Source organism: Myxine glutinosa, chromosome 5 (genome assembly GCF_964187855.1).
Source record: "Myxine glutinosa chromosome 5, kmMyxGlut1.1, whole genome shotgun sequence".
Classification (NCBI taxonomy): Eukaryota; Metazoa; Chordata; class Myxini; order Myxiniformes; family Myxinidae; genus Myxine; species Myxine glutinosa.
The window spans coordinates 61747062-61761604 of record NC_136265.1 but is presented as its reverse complement, the minus strand read 5'-3'; the positions used below and the strand labels follow the sequence as shown (position 1 = coordinate 61761604).

Below are 14543 nucleotides of genomic sequence, written 5' to 3'. Positions count from 1 at the left end.
ATACCAAACACGTACTTTGTTCGGTACTTCCAAACGCTGTTTGCCTGTTCTTGGCACATGATGATCCATAGTCGAGACCATCGGACACCAATGATGGCGACACAAGTAATAGACCCCGATAGAGTAAGCTCAGTGAAGGTCTCCGTTAAACCATCAGACACCTTTCCCGTGCGATAGACCCCAACGGACGAGGTCCAGGGAAGTGTTCCATGGCCTTTCCCACGGATGAGCCGCAGGAGTCTGTCGTTAGACGGTGGGAGGGACCGAGGGGGTTTAACTCCCAATTCGTCCCCTTGCTGCTCACGCCCGGCTCGGAGTCTCAAGCGGAGCCGCGCGACTCGTGCAACGTCCGCACCCGACGAGACGAGGAACCCCGGTCGTGGATCTGGAACCAGATGCCTTCGGATTCGGACTCGGACTCGGCACGGTGAGCGAGGCGCGATCGGCGGCAGTTCCGGGTGGGAGTCGATGCTTGGGTTCTTATTGCGGGTGTGAAATTCGCACGGACCGGACAATTAGGGACAAAGATGTGTTATCTTTGTCCATCGCGAGGGATCGTTACAGATGTCGAGCCTCACAATCTCGGAAAAGTTAAAAGATGTCTGCGAATCTGTGATGTCATAAGTTAGCTTTAACAGTGAGTCTGAGTGACTGTGATGTCATAAGTTAGCTTTAACAGTGAGTCTGAATGTCTGTGATATCATAAATTAGCTTTAACAGTGAGTCTGAGTGACTGTGATATCATAAATTAGCTTTAACAGTGAGTCTGAGTGACTGTGATATCATAAGTTAGCTTTAACAGTGAGTCTGAGTGTCTTTCAGGGTATAAGTTTGCTTTAACAGTGAGTCTGAGTAACTGTGATGTCATAAGGTAGCCTTAACAGTGAGTCTGAGTGTCTTTCAGGGTATAAGTTTGCTTTAACAGTGAGTCTGAATGTCTGTGATGTCATAAGTTAGTTTTAACAGTGAGTCTGAGTGTCTTTCAGGGTATAAGTTTGCTTTAACAGTGAGTCTGAATGTCTGTGATGTCATAAGTTAGTTTTACCAGTGAGTCTGAGTGTCTTTCAGGGTATAAGTTTGCTTTAACAGTGAGTCTGAGTAACTGTGATGTCATAAGGTAGCCTTAACAGTGAGTCTGAGACCTGAGTGACTGAGGGTATATGTTAGCTTTAACAGTGAGTCTGAGGGACTGTGATGTCAAAAGTTAGCCTCAACAGTGAGTCTGAGTGTCTTTGAGGGTATATGTTAGCTTTAACAGTGAGTCTGAATGACTGAGGGTATATGTTAGCTTTAACAGTGAGTCTGAGGGACTGTGATGTCATAAGTTAGCCTCAACAGTGAGTCTGAGTGTCTTTGAGGGTATATGTTAGCTTTAACAGTGAGTCTGAATGACTGAGGGTATATGTTAGCTTTAACAGTGAGTCTGAGTGACTGAGGATATATGTTAGCTTTAATAGTGAGTTTGAGTGACTGAGGGTATATGTTAGCTTTAACAGTGAGTCTGAGTGACTGAGGGTATACGTTAGCTTTAACAGTGAGTCTGAGTGACTGAGGATATATGTTAGCTTTAACAGTGAGTCTGAGTGATTGAGGGTATACGTTAGCTTTTGCAGTGAGTCTGAGTGACTGAGGGTATACGTCAGCTTTAATAGTGAGTCTGAGTGATTGAGGGTATACGTTAGCTTTAACAGTGAGTCTGAGTGACTGAGGATATATGTTAGCTTTAATAGTGAGTCTGAGTGACTGAGGGTATACATTAGCTTTAACAGTGAGTCTGAGTGACTGAGGATATATGTTAGCTTTAACAGTGAGTCTGAGTGATTGAGGGTATACGTTAGCTTTTGCAGTGAGTCTGAGTGACTGAGGGTATATGTTAGCTTTAACAGTGAGTCTGAGTGACTGAGGATATATGTTAGCTTTAATAGTGAGTCTGAGTGACTGAGGGTATACGTTAGCTTTAACAGTGAGTCTGAGTGACTGAGGGTATACGTTAGCTTTAACAGTGAGTCTGATTGACTGAGGGTATACGTTAGCTTTAACAGTGAGTCTGAGTGACTGAGGGTATACGTTAGCTTTAACAGTGAGTCTGATTGACTGAGGGTATACGTTAGCTTTAATAGTGAGTCTGAGTGACTGAGGGTATACGTTAGCTTTAATAGTGAGTCTGAGTGACTGAGGGTATATGTTAGCTTTAATAGTGAGTCTGAGTGACTGAGGGTATATGTTAGCTTTAATAGTGAGTCTGAGTGACTGAGGGTATATGTTAGCTTTAATAGTGAGTCTGAGTGACTGAGGGTATATGTTAGCTTTAACAGTGAGTCTGAGTGACTGAGGGTATATGTTAGCTTTAATAGTGAGTCTGAGTGACTGAGGGTATATGTTAGCTTTAACAGTGAGTCCGAGTGACTGCACGTATATGTTAGCTTTAATCGTGAGTCTGAGTGACTGAGGGTATATGTTAGCTTTAACAGTGAGTCTGAGTGACTGAGGGTATACATTAGCTTTAACACCGAGTCTGAGTGACTGAGGATATATGTTAGCTTTAACAGTGAGTCTGAGTGACTGAGGATATATGTTAGCTTTAATAGTGAGTCTGAGTGACTGAGGGTATACGTTAGCTTTAACAGTGAGTCTGAGTGACTGAGGGTATATGTTAGCTTTAACAGTGAGTCTGAGTGATTGAGGGTATACGTTAGCTTTAACAGTGAGTCTGAGTGACTGAGGGTATACGTTAGCTTTAACAGTGAGTCTGAGTGATTGAGGGTATACGTTAGCTTTAACAGTGAGTCTGAGTGACTGAGGATATATGTTAGCTTTAATAGTGAGTCTGAGTGACTGAGGGTATACATTAGCTTTAACAGTGAGTCTGAGTGACTGAGGATATATGTTAGCTTTAATAGTGAGTCTGAGTGACTGAGGGTATACGTTAGCTTTAACAGTGAGTCTGAGTGACTGAGGATATATGTTAGCTTTAACAGTGAGTCTGAGTGATTGAGGGTATACGTTAGCTTTTGCAGTGAGTCTGAGTGACTGAGGATATATGTTAGCTTTAATAGTGAGTTTGAGTGACTGAGGGTATATGTTAGCTTTAACAGTGAGTCTGAGTGACTGAGGGTATATGTTAGCTTTAATAGTGAGTCTGAGTGACTGAGGGTATAAGTTAGCTTTAATAGTGAGTCTGAGTGACTGAGGGTATATGTTAGCTTTAACAGTGAGTCTGAGTGACTGAGGGTATATGTTAGCTTTAACAGTGAGTCTGAGTGACTGAGGGTATATGTTAGCTTTAATAGTGAGTCTGTTATGTTACATGTCAAACTCGGACAGTGAATCTGAGTTGATGCTGTTTAAGTTATCTTCTAACAGTGAGTTTGTGTTTCTGTGATGTTGTAAATTAGCTTCCAATAGTGAGTCGGATGTTATATTCCAGACTGAAACAGTGAATCTCAGGATCTGAGGTTACAAGTTATTTTAAAGTGAGTCTATGATGTTATATGTTAATATCCTCCAACAATGAATCTTGAGTGTCTGAGGTTATGAGTTAGTTTTAACAGTGAGTTTGAGTGTTCGGAGTCTGTGAAGGCATAAGTTATATCTCAAACTAACCATGAGTCTGTGATACTATAAGTTGTCTTTAACAGGGATCAGAATTTCCTTTATGTTACAAGTCAGCTTCAACAGTGATCAGAGTTTCCTTTATGTTATAAATTAGATTTAACAGTGATCAGAGTTTCCTTTATGTTATAAATTAGCCTTAACAGGGATCAGAGTGTCCTTTATGTTATAAGTCAGCTTTAACAGGGAACAGAGTTTCCTTTATGTTATAAATTAGATTTAACAGTGATCAGAGTTTCCTTTATGTGATAAATTAGCTTTAACAGGGATCAGAGTTTCCTTTATGTTATAAGTTTGCTTTTACAGTGATCAGAGTTTCCTTTATGTTATGTTAACTTTAACAGGGATCAGAGTTTCCTTTATGTTATAAGTTAGCTGTTACAGTGATCAGAGTTTCCTTTATATTATGTTAGCTTTAACAGGGATCAGAGTTTCCTTTATGTGATAAATTTGCTTTAACAGTGATCAGAGTTTCCTTTTTGTTATAAATTAGCTTTAACAGGGATCAGAGTTTCCTTTATGTTATAAATTAGACTTAACAGTGATCAGAGTTTCCTTTATGTTACAAGTCAGCTTTTACAGGGATCAGAGTTTCCTTTATGTTATAAATTAGACTTAACAGTGATCAGAGTTTCCTTTATGTTACAAGTCAGCTTTTACAGTGATCAGAGTTTCCTTTATGTGATAAATTTGCTTTTACAGTGATCAGAGTTTCCTTTATGTTATAAATAAGATTTAGCAGTGATTAGAGTTTCCTTTATGTTGTGTTAGCTTTAACAGGGATCAGAGTTTCCTTTATGTGATAAATTTGCTTTGACAGTGATCAGAGTTTCCTTTATGTGATAAATTTGCTTTAACAGTGATCAGTTTCCTTTTTGTTATAAATTAGCTTTAACAGGGATCAGAGTTTCCTTTATGTTATAAATTAGATTTAACAGTGATTATAGTTTCCTTTATGTGATAAATTTGCTTTAACAGTGATCAGAGTTTCCTTTTTGTTATAAATTAGCTTTAACAGGGATCAGAGTTTCCTTTATGTTGTAAGTTTGCTTTAACAGTGCTCAGAATTTCCTTTTTGTTATAAATTAGATTTAACAGTGATTATAGTTTCCTTTTTGTTATAAATTAGCTTTAACAGGGATCAGAGTTTCCTTTTTGTTATAAATTAGATTTAACAGTGATTATAGTTTCCTTTTTGTTATAAATTAGCTTTAACAGGGATCAGAGTTTCCTTTATGTTATAAGTTAGCTTTAACAGGGATCAGAGTTTCCTTTATGTTATAAATTAGCTTTAACAGGGATCAGAGTTTCCTTTATGTTATAAGTTTGCTTTAACAGTGATCAGAGTTTCCTTTTTGTTACAAATGAGATTTAACAGTGATTATAGTTTCCTTTATGTTACAACTTAGCTTTAACAGTGATCAGAGTTTCCTTTGTGTTACAAGTCAGCCTTGAACAGTATGTTTGTGAGTTTATGATGTTGTAAATAATTAGACTTTAACAGAATGTTTGTGAGTTTATGATATTATAAGTTAGACTGTAACAGTATGTTTGTGAGTTTATGATATTATAAGTTAGACTTTAACAGTATGTTTGTGAGTTTATGATATTATAAGTTAGACTTTAATGAGCAGTATGTTTGTGAGTTTATGATATTATAAGTTAGACTTTAACAGTATGTTTGTGAGTTTATGATATTATAAGTTAGACTTTAACAGTATGTTTGTGAGTTTATGATATTATAAGTTAGACTTTAACAGTATGTTTGTGAGTTTATGATATTATAAGTTAGACTTTAATGAGCAGTATGTTTGTGAGTTTATGATATTATAAGTTAGACTTTAACAGTATGTTTGTGAGTTTATGATATTATAAGTTAGACTTTAACAGTATGTTTGTGAGTTTATGATATTATAAGTTAGACTTTAACAGTATGTTTGTGAGTTTATGATATTATAAGTTAGACTTTAATGAGCAGTATGTTTGTGAGTTTATGATATTATAAGGTAGACTTTAACAGTATGTTTGTGAGTTTATTATATTATAACTTAGACTTTAATGAACAGTATGTTTGTGAGTTTATGATATTATAAGTTAGACTTTAACAGTATGTTTGTGAGTTTATTATATTATAAGTTAGACTTTAATGAACAGTATGTTTGTGAGTTTATGATATTATAAGTTAGACTTTAACAGTATGTTTGTGAGTTTATGATATTATAAGTTAGACTTTAATGAACAGTATGTTTGTGAGTTTATGATATTATAAGTTAGACTTTAATGAACAGTATGTTTCTGAGTTTATGATATTATAAGGTAGACTTTAACAGTATGTTTGTGAGTTTATTATATTATAACTTAGACTTTAATGAACAGTATGTTTGTGAGTTTATGATATTATAAGTTAGACTTTAACAGTATGTTTGTGAGTTTATGATATTATAAGTTAGACTTTAATGAACAGTATGTTTGTGAGTTTATGATATTATAAGTTAGACTTTAATGAACAGTATGTTTCTGAGTTTATGATGTTATATATTAGCCTCTACCAGTTTTGTGATGCTGTAAATTAGCCTCTAACAGCACTTTTGTCAGTGAGTAGAGGAGAAATTTATTTCTGAGGATAATTGAGTAAGCTTGTTAATCTTTCAGTAAGTTTGTGATTGTGCATCTGTGAATCTACAATCTGTCGGCAAGTACAACTTGTGTGAGAGTGAGTGTACCTGCGAAGGATCACAAGATGCTTACATTTCAGGCTTTACCCTGCATGGAGTAAAAGTGCTGTAAATAGAACAGCCAATTTGTGCTTGTAAGTATTGCTACATGGGTGTACAAGTCTCCAAGCCGAGTTGTTACCCTCGCCAGAGGAGGGTATTGCATTTGGTCCGTTTGATTGTCTGTTTGTTTGTCCGCAAAGAACGTGAGTATATTTTTATTTGCAACTGTTGGTCCAATTGACAAGAAATTTTCACCATAGGAGTGCCTCCTCCTGTTTAATTTTTAATGATAAGTATGATGTCATAGGTCACGTGATACTGGCGTCATCTTGGAAACGAAACGAAAACGAAAAACTTTGCACCTCTATACCTCCGAAACTGCTTATGGAAAAAATTGAAACGTGGCTCTGTCAAGTACTCCCCATGGGGAACAACATATATTCATGATGTCATCGGTGCCTTCATTTTGACGTCATAATTAGACAAGTGAGTTGGAAAGTCATAATTAGACAAGTTAGTTGGCCGAGCAGTTTGAAATCGCTTGAGCGTGATCTACACAAAAATTGCTTGGGAGAATTAAATTGATGATGTCATCGGTCATCTGGTTCAGCAGCCATATTGGATTGAAAATGAAAACGTTCAAACATCATATTTTCCAGAACGGCTTCCTAGTTTATAGTTACCCTTGCCAGAGGAGAGGGTATTGTATTTGGGTCCGATTGTTTGTCTTTGTGATTGGCTTCACAGAATATATGTGTATTAATTACATAAAACCCTTAAGAACCTTCAGACCCTTTAAGACCACAAAGACCCAAATACTCCGAGGACAAAAAAGATCCACCAGAAGACACGAAAGACCCCCAAGAATCCCGAAGACACAAAAGCCCCCGAGGACCTAAAAGACCCCACAGTCCCTTAAATACCCCAAAGACCCAAACGACCCTGAAGACCCAAAGGACCCAAAAGACCCAATAGACACAGAGGACCGAAAATACCCCCAATGTCCCCCCAAAAGACCCAGAGGAGCTAAGAGACCCTGAAGATCAAAAAAACCCTTAAATACCCAAAATACCCTGAAGACCCAAATACGCCGAGGACAAAAAATACCCAGAGGACACGAAAGACCCCCAATAATCCCGAAGACACAAAAGCCCCTGAGGACCTAAAAGACCCCAAAGTCCCTTAAATACCCCAAAGACCCAAACGACCCTGAAGACCCAAAGGACCCAAAAGACACAGCAGCCACAAAATACCCCAATGACCCCCAAAAGACCCAGAGGAGCTAAGAGACCCTGAAGACCCCAAAGGCCCTTAAATACCCAGAAGATCCAAATGACTCAGAAGACCCAAAAGACTTCGGAGACCCAAAATACCCAGAAAACCCCAGAGACCAAAAAGACCCCAAAGACTTTTAAAGATCCCCAAGACCCAAAATACCAGGAGGACCGAAAAGACCCACAAGACCCAAAGGATCAAAAAGACAAAACCACATAAATGTCCTGGCGAGGGTCTGCAATCTCTGATTGCTCCTTATTGTTCTGTCTGTGTTTGTTACTTGTGAAATCGAAGATTCGCAAGTATATTGGTTGGTGCGGTCTGTGATTCTGTCTGTTTGTTTGTCTGTTGTACACTGCTCCTTTCCTATGCCATCTCCAGGCGCTGCATGACGTCATCGCCGGACGCCGAAAGGGGCCCGGCGATGACACACGCTGAAGGGAAGTACTCAGTTTTCACTCCGTTTGTTTTCTTGCTTTATTGTTTGTTTGTCCGGGCGATATCCCAGCCATCCTTTGAACTAGGAAGCTGAAATTTGGGCACAATAATGAGGACGTGCTTTGGCAAAAACAATATTTTAAATTTTTTTTGTTAATCAATTAATTGATTAATTACTTTATTATTATCGATTTATTAAGTACGTATTTATTTTCCTTCTCATCTAGGCAATATCTCAGGCACCTTTTGAGCTAGGAATCCGATATTTAGACATGACAGTGACCAAGTGATTTGGCTGTAAAGGGTATTGATGAATCAATTAATCGATTAATGATTTAATTACTAGATTAATTACCTAATTAATTCGTTTTCAAAAAGTTATATTCAAATGAAACGATGGTGGTTTAGGTGAGCTATTAGTGAATTGATTAAGAGATTGATTAATTTACGATTACTTATTTATTTTCATTATTAATCACTTATTTATTGTCTTTCTTATCTGGACAATATCTCAGGCACCTTTTGAGCTAGGAAGCTGATATTTGGACATGACAGCGACCAAGTGATTTGGCTATAAAGGGTGTTTTTGATTTATTGATTAATTATTTATTTACATTTATTTACAATTTCAATCAATTATTGTACACTGCTCCCTCCCAATTCCATCTCCACGTGCTGCAGAGAGGCATCACCGGACCCTGAAGTTGCCCTGGCGATGTCGCGTGCTGGAGGATATGATGTTTATTTATTTGGCATGGTGGAGGTGTACTTTGAATGTATCTGTACTGGTTTGTCTCTTTGTTTGTCTATGTCAATTGCATACAGGTCACAATTTCAAACCAATCTTCACGAAACTTCACAAAATGATAGAGTTGGTAATAAGCAAGAAGCCTATTGATTTTGAGGTCAACAGGTCAACATAGGCCAAAAGTCAACAACTTAGGTGCAATTTCTAAAATCCTCAATTTTCATCCGATTGACTTGAAATTTGAACAGGATTAGCATATCAGGTCACTGAATTCAATCACCAATTATTTTTGAGGTTTAAAGGTAAAAAGGTCAACATAGGCCAGATTTATAAAATCGTCAATTTTTATCCGATTGACTTGAAATTTGAAGAGGCATATTTGGTCACTGAATTCAACCACCAATTATTTTAAAAGTCAAATTTGTTTTAGGGATTTTGAAAGTATTGTGCTCTTCACGTCTTTGTTTGTTTGTTTGTCTGCACAGAATGTATGTGTATTAATTACATACCATTGGAATTATAATGATAATGATATGATTATGAAAGTGGTACTTCATGAAAATGACAATTATAATGTTGATAATGATAATAATGATAACAATAACGATAATGATAATATAGTGATAATTGTCCATAATGATAGTGATAATGGTCCATAATGACAGAAGATAATGGTGCATAATGATAATAATAATGGTACATAATGATAATGATACACAATTATAATGATAATAATAATGACAATATTGAAAATGATAATGATAATGGTACATGGGAATAAGGGACATGAATACGAATATTAATTATGTATTAATAAACATGCTAGCCATAAAACTGAGATAGTAGTTCAGGGATGGATGGACACTCCTCTTTTATAACATAGATAACTAGATGGTATTCATAGAATATTTACCCAGCGCAGTCAACTTGTTGCGAGCTTCTTCTGTTTTTGAACATTTTTTTTTTCTTTGATCCAATATGGCTGCCAGACCACGTGAGCGATGACATCATAAATTTATATTCTCTAATATAATTGTTGCATAGATCACGCTCAATACATTTCAAATTGATCAGACTAAGCGTTGTCCCTGTCGAATTATGAAAATGAGCCACATTTCAATTTTTTCCATGGAGAGGTTTCGGAGATATAGAGGTGCAACTTTTTTCGATTTTTTTCCAAGATGGCGTATGTACCACGTGACCTATGACGTTATAATTCTAATTAAATAATTCTACAGGAAGAGCCGCACATATTCTGAAAATGTTGTGTCCATCGGAATCACAGTTGCAGAGGAATTTTTGTTTTATTCATACTGATCAGATAAAGCGTTGTACTTGTCGAATTATGACGTCATAATTAAGGCACCGATGACATCACCATCAACATATCTTATTCCCCTTAGGGAGTACTTGACAATGAGCCTTTTAAATTTTTTTCCATTGAGCGGTTTGAGAGATATAGAGGTGTAAAGGTTTTCCAAGATGGCGTCCGTACCACGTGACCTATGACGTCATAATTATGAATAAAAAATTCTACAGGCGGAGGCGCTTCTATGGTAAAATTTTGTGTTAATCGGACCAACGGTTCTGAGAAAATGAATTTTTAAAATGCAGACATGTACGGCACATGGCACACGGCACACGGCACACGTACAGCACATGTACGCAACTGAATGCTTAACCCCGCTTTTCACTTCGCGAGCACATGGTTACTACTTGAGGACTAGCTCTGAGCTTGGCTCACATGGGCCTGGCTTTAAATCAACAGGTAACTCTCGTCTTCTTATACCATCTCGTCTTCAGTTGTCATACCCTTCCTCCCGTCCATGGTACACGGAATCTTGTGGTGAGGCTGTTGCCCTGAAACAACTTGCTTTCGTCTCCTGGAAAGCAAATCCAACGGAAGGAAATCTCATTTCCTTTCACAAAGCCCGAAACAAGTGTGTGTCCACCCTCAGGAGAGCCAGGAAACAATATCTCACCATTCTCAAGACCGAACTCTCTTATCTGTCTCCCTCTTCCAAATCCTGGTGGCGTCTGGTCAAATCTGTTTCTGGTGTTTGTTCCCCCTCCATCCCCTCCCTCACCTCAAACGGCTTAACGGCTGACTCCGCACGTGAAAAAGCTGAATGCCTCAACTCTGTGTTTGCCTCTAAATCTTGTGTCCCAAACCCATCCCTCTCTGTACCCACCGTACCCAGTCGTACCCAGCTGCTCCTGGACTCTGTGTCCTTTCCTCCTGACAAGGTGGAAAAGTTTCTGTCAACCCTCGACTCTGATTCTGCAACTGGTCCTGACGGCATCAGCCCACGGGTCCTAAAATCATGTTCTTCTGCTCTTTCACTCCCTCTTTCTGTTCTCTTCACCCTCTCTTTTGCTCAAGGTCATCTGCCATCTGCTTGGAAATCAGCCAACATCACCGCTTTGCACAAAAAAGGTGCAAAAACAGATCCCAGCAACTACAGACCAATCAGCCTTCTCCCAATTATCAGCAAAGTCATGGAATCCATCATTGCTTCAGATATTAAATCTTTCCTCTTCTCCAATGGCTTGATCTCTGATCATCAATTCGGTTTCAGACCTGGTCACTCTACTCTGGACATGCTGCTTCTGCTTTCTCAACAATGGATGGAGGTCCTCAACGCCAAACAGGAAATTAGAGCTGTCTCCCTTGACATTTCACGTGCCTTCGATACGGTCTGGCACCCTGCTCTGCTCACCAAACTCTCCTCCTTTGGTATCAATGGAAATCTCCACGCATGGCTGGCGGACTTCCTCTCTGGTCGTAGTCAACGTGTGGCCCTGAATGGGTTTCTCTCATCTCCTCTTCCTGTTCAGGCTGGAGTTCCCCAAGGTAGTGTTCTGGGCCCTGTGCTTTTTCTGGTCTTCATCAATGATCTCTCTGACTCTCTTGAAAATCCTCTCTATCTCTTTGCTGACGACTCTACTCTCTGTCGCTCCATTCCTCATCCCTCAGATCGGCAGTCTGCAGCCTCCTCACTCTCTGCAGACCTGGACAAAATCACAGACTGGTCAAACAAGTGGAACATGTCTTTCAATCCTGACAAATCTCACACTCTTACAATGTCTCTCCGAAAGGACCGACTGGACAACCCTCCCATCTACTTTCTCAACAATCCTCTCCAAGAAGTTCTGTCGCTCAAGCTTTTGGGTCTCACTATCTGCCATGATCTTTCTTGGGAAAACCACATTTCCAAGCTGGCCTCCAAAGCCAGTCGCCGACTGGGCATCCTCCGTCGTGCGAAATCCTTCCTTGGCACACCTGAGCTCCTCACCACATACAAGGCTTTCATCCGCAGCTCAATGGAATACTGTTCCCCCCTCTGGGCTGGTGCTCCTGCCTCACACCTTGCTCGGCTTCACGCTGTTGAGGCCAAAGCTTTCAGAATCATTGGAATCTCCTGCGATGAAGTCAACACCGAGGGCCTTTCACTCACTCACCGCAGGCAGGTTGGTGGTCTTTCTGTCTTCTACCGACTCCTCTCCGGCCTTGCTCCCCCAGCTTTCTCTGTGCTCTGTCCCCCCAATATTCCTTCAGGTCGCACAAGATCTGCCTGCAACCCTCTTATGGTTAAACTGCCAAAGTCTGGGCTCTCTGCTCACCTTCACTCTTTCATTCCCCTTTTCTCCCGCCTCTGGAACAAACTACCCCACTCCCTTCAATCCCACTCCTCCCTCCAGGTCTTTAAAACAGCTGTTCACCACCATCTCTTATCTTCCCCCATCGAAAACCTTGATCTTTTCTACCCCCGGTAATTCTCCCCAGAGTCCTTGCAGTGTTCATATGTTTTATTCCTCTCCCACCTCCCCCCAAGTCCTCCCGATGTCCCTGCTCTCAAATGTTGTGTTTGTGTCCTTCCCCCTCTTCCCCCTCTCTTTTGTGTCCTTCCCCTTCTCTCCCCATCTAGTCTGCCGCTCCCCTTGTTTTTTGTGTTTTGTGTGTCGGTTTGTCTTTTTGTGTGATTAATGTTAGCTCTTTCACGAGCCTCGATCTTGTATACAAAAAAAAAAAAAAAAAAAAAAAAACTCTTGCCCCCGTGTCTAGCCCAATACACTCCGCCGGCAAGGGCACAAAACTAGCTAGTAGGCCGGGAGGACAGCTCTGGAAGCTGAATACCGAGAAGCCGAAAACTATAATATCCCAATCGATCAATGACTTCTTTTATTTTTACTTATTGGTAGATAAAGGGGAAGAACCCTTTTGAACATATATCTTTATGGGAGAGAAATTGTTTATTGAAAAAAAACTCATGAAAGAAAACATAACGAGTTGACCGACCAAGGGTGAGGCCATAGCAGTACCTCTCTACTATACTCGCTGAATATAACGTACGGCTAGTATATACATTACTAGTGGACTGTGTCTACACAACTAGCAATATCGATGAAGTTGCAAAGGATAATATTATGGGAAAAAAAGTTAAAATAAAATTTCTTACCTGTCTTTGTATTAGAACATTATGTCTCCGAACCGTAGAGGGTCGTGATGGGGGCACTGTGTAGGATTTGTGGCTGAAAAGTGTCGGTAGGGCATCATGTTTCAGCAATTTCCGAGGCTTGTTTCCCAGGTAGTGAGCCTGTTGATCAAATACGAACGCTGACGGCTCGAAGTGGTCTTCGCAAACAACACGATATTTTGAATGAACATACATTTTGATGTTGAATTTGGTTGTCCAAGGTTCTTCAACCATAAAGCACTTTTACGATCTTTTCGTGGGTCAGGGATGCAACAAAACGACTTCTGAGTTCGGTGGGCAAATTTCTCAATGATTCGAACAGTTAAAAGCTTGGCAGATCAGCATCATGAACGCGAGAGTAACTTGTGATGAAACGCATACGTACATGTCCGTTAATTGAGTTGTGCACCCGTGACGTCACGCGAATAGACAGAAGTGGCTCATTTGCATAATGCCAGTGAAAATAGTCAGATTTTAAAAATACGATTATCTGGCTTATTATTCTCCCCAAATTTTTTTTTGTGCTAATGGGTCAGGGATATCATTCTAACATGTTTATTTCAAAATCGTCATGAATGTGTCCCTTTAATTACGTACTTTATGTCAATTGTGATACATTTGCATGAGTATTAATGCAATGTGAGTACGTCTATTAATTACCTCCACCACAAAAGTGGGTGGAGGTTATGTTTTCATCTGTGTCTGTCTGTTTGTTTGTCTGTGTAGAAGATATCTAAAAAAATACCCAAGAGAATGAATTCGATTTTGGTGAAGATCTGAATCCACATCCGGATACAATAATTTTTTTAAATTTGTTTAAAGTGATTCTTCACCATTGAGAGATGAGTCCAAAAACGATATACAGTATAGCATATCTCAAAAAGTTGTGGACGGATTCAGACAACACCAAGTGGACGAGTTGGTTATGTGACAAGAATAAGCCAATTAGATTTTGGTTAAAGTCCGGATCCAGATCCGGCCTATCAGTGGCATTCAGCCTGGCGTAGGTATGCTCTCTACCGAGTTCCGTTGTAGTTACTAATGCAATATGAGTACGTCTATTAATTATTTACGAATGAAATGTGAGTACTACGTCTATTAATTATGTTTCATTGAAACAGGAGTATGTCTATTAATTACGTAATATTGGAATATGAGCATGTCCACTTATTACATACTGTTACGTGTGTGGGGGTAGGTAACGAAATACCATAGTCCAGATAGAATTGTGTAGATTTAGTGTGCTCCTTATGTCGTGAAGAGACCTCGATGTAT

The 14543-nt window shown here is 39.2% G+C and overlaps 1 protein-coding gene across 1 annotated transcript in view; it reads left to right on the top strand.

Annotated features, from left to right (window-relative positions):
• The first annotated feature begins 226 nt into the window (after nt 1–226).
• Nucleotides 227–14543, top strand: part of LOC137428156 (zinc finger transcription factor Trps1) — a 51131-nt gene continuing 36814 nt past the window's right edge. Inside the window, exon 1 of the mRNA XM_068118101.2 lies at nt 227–427. The gene's annotated coding sequence lies outside the window, so the exon portion shown is untranslated. The remainder of the gene's footprint in view (nt 428–14543) is intronic.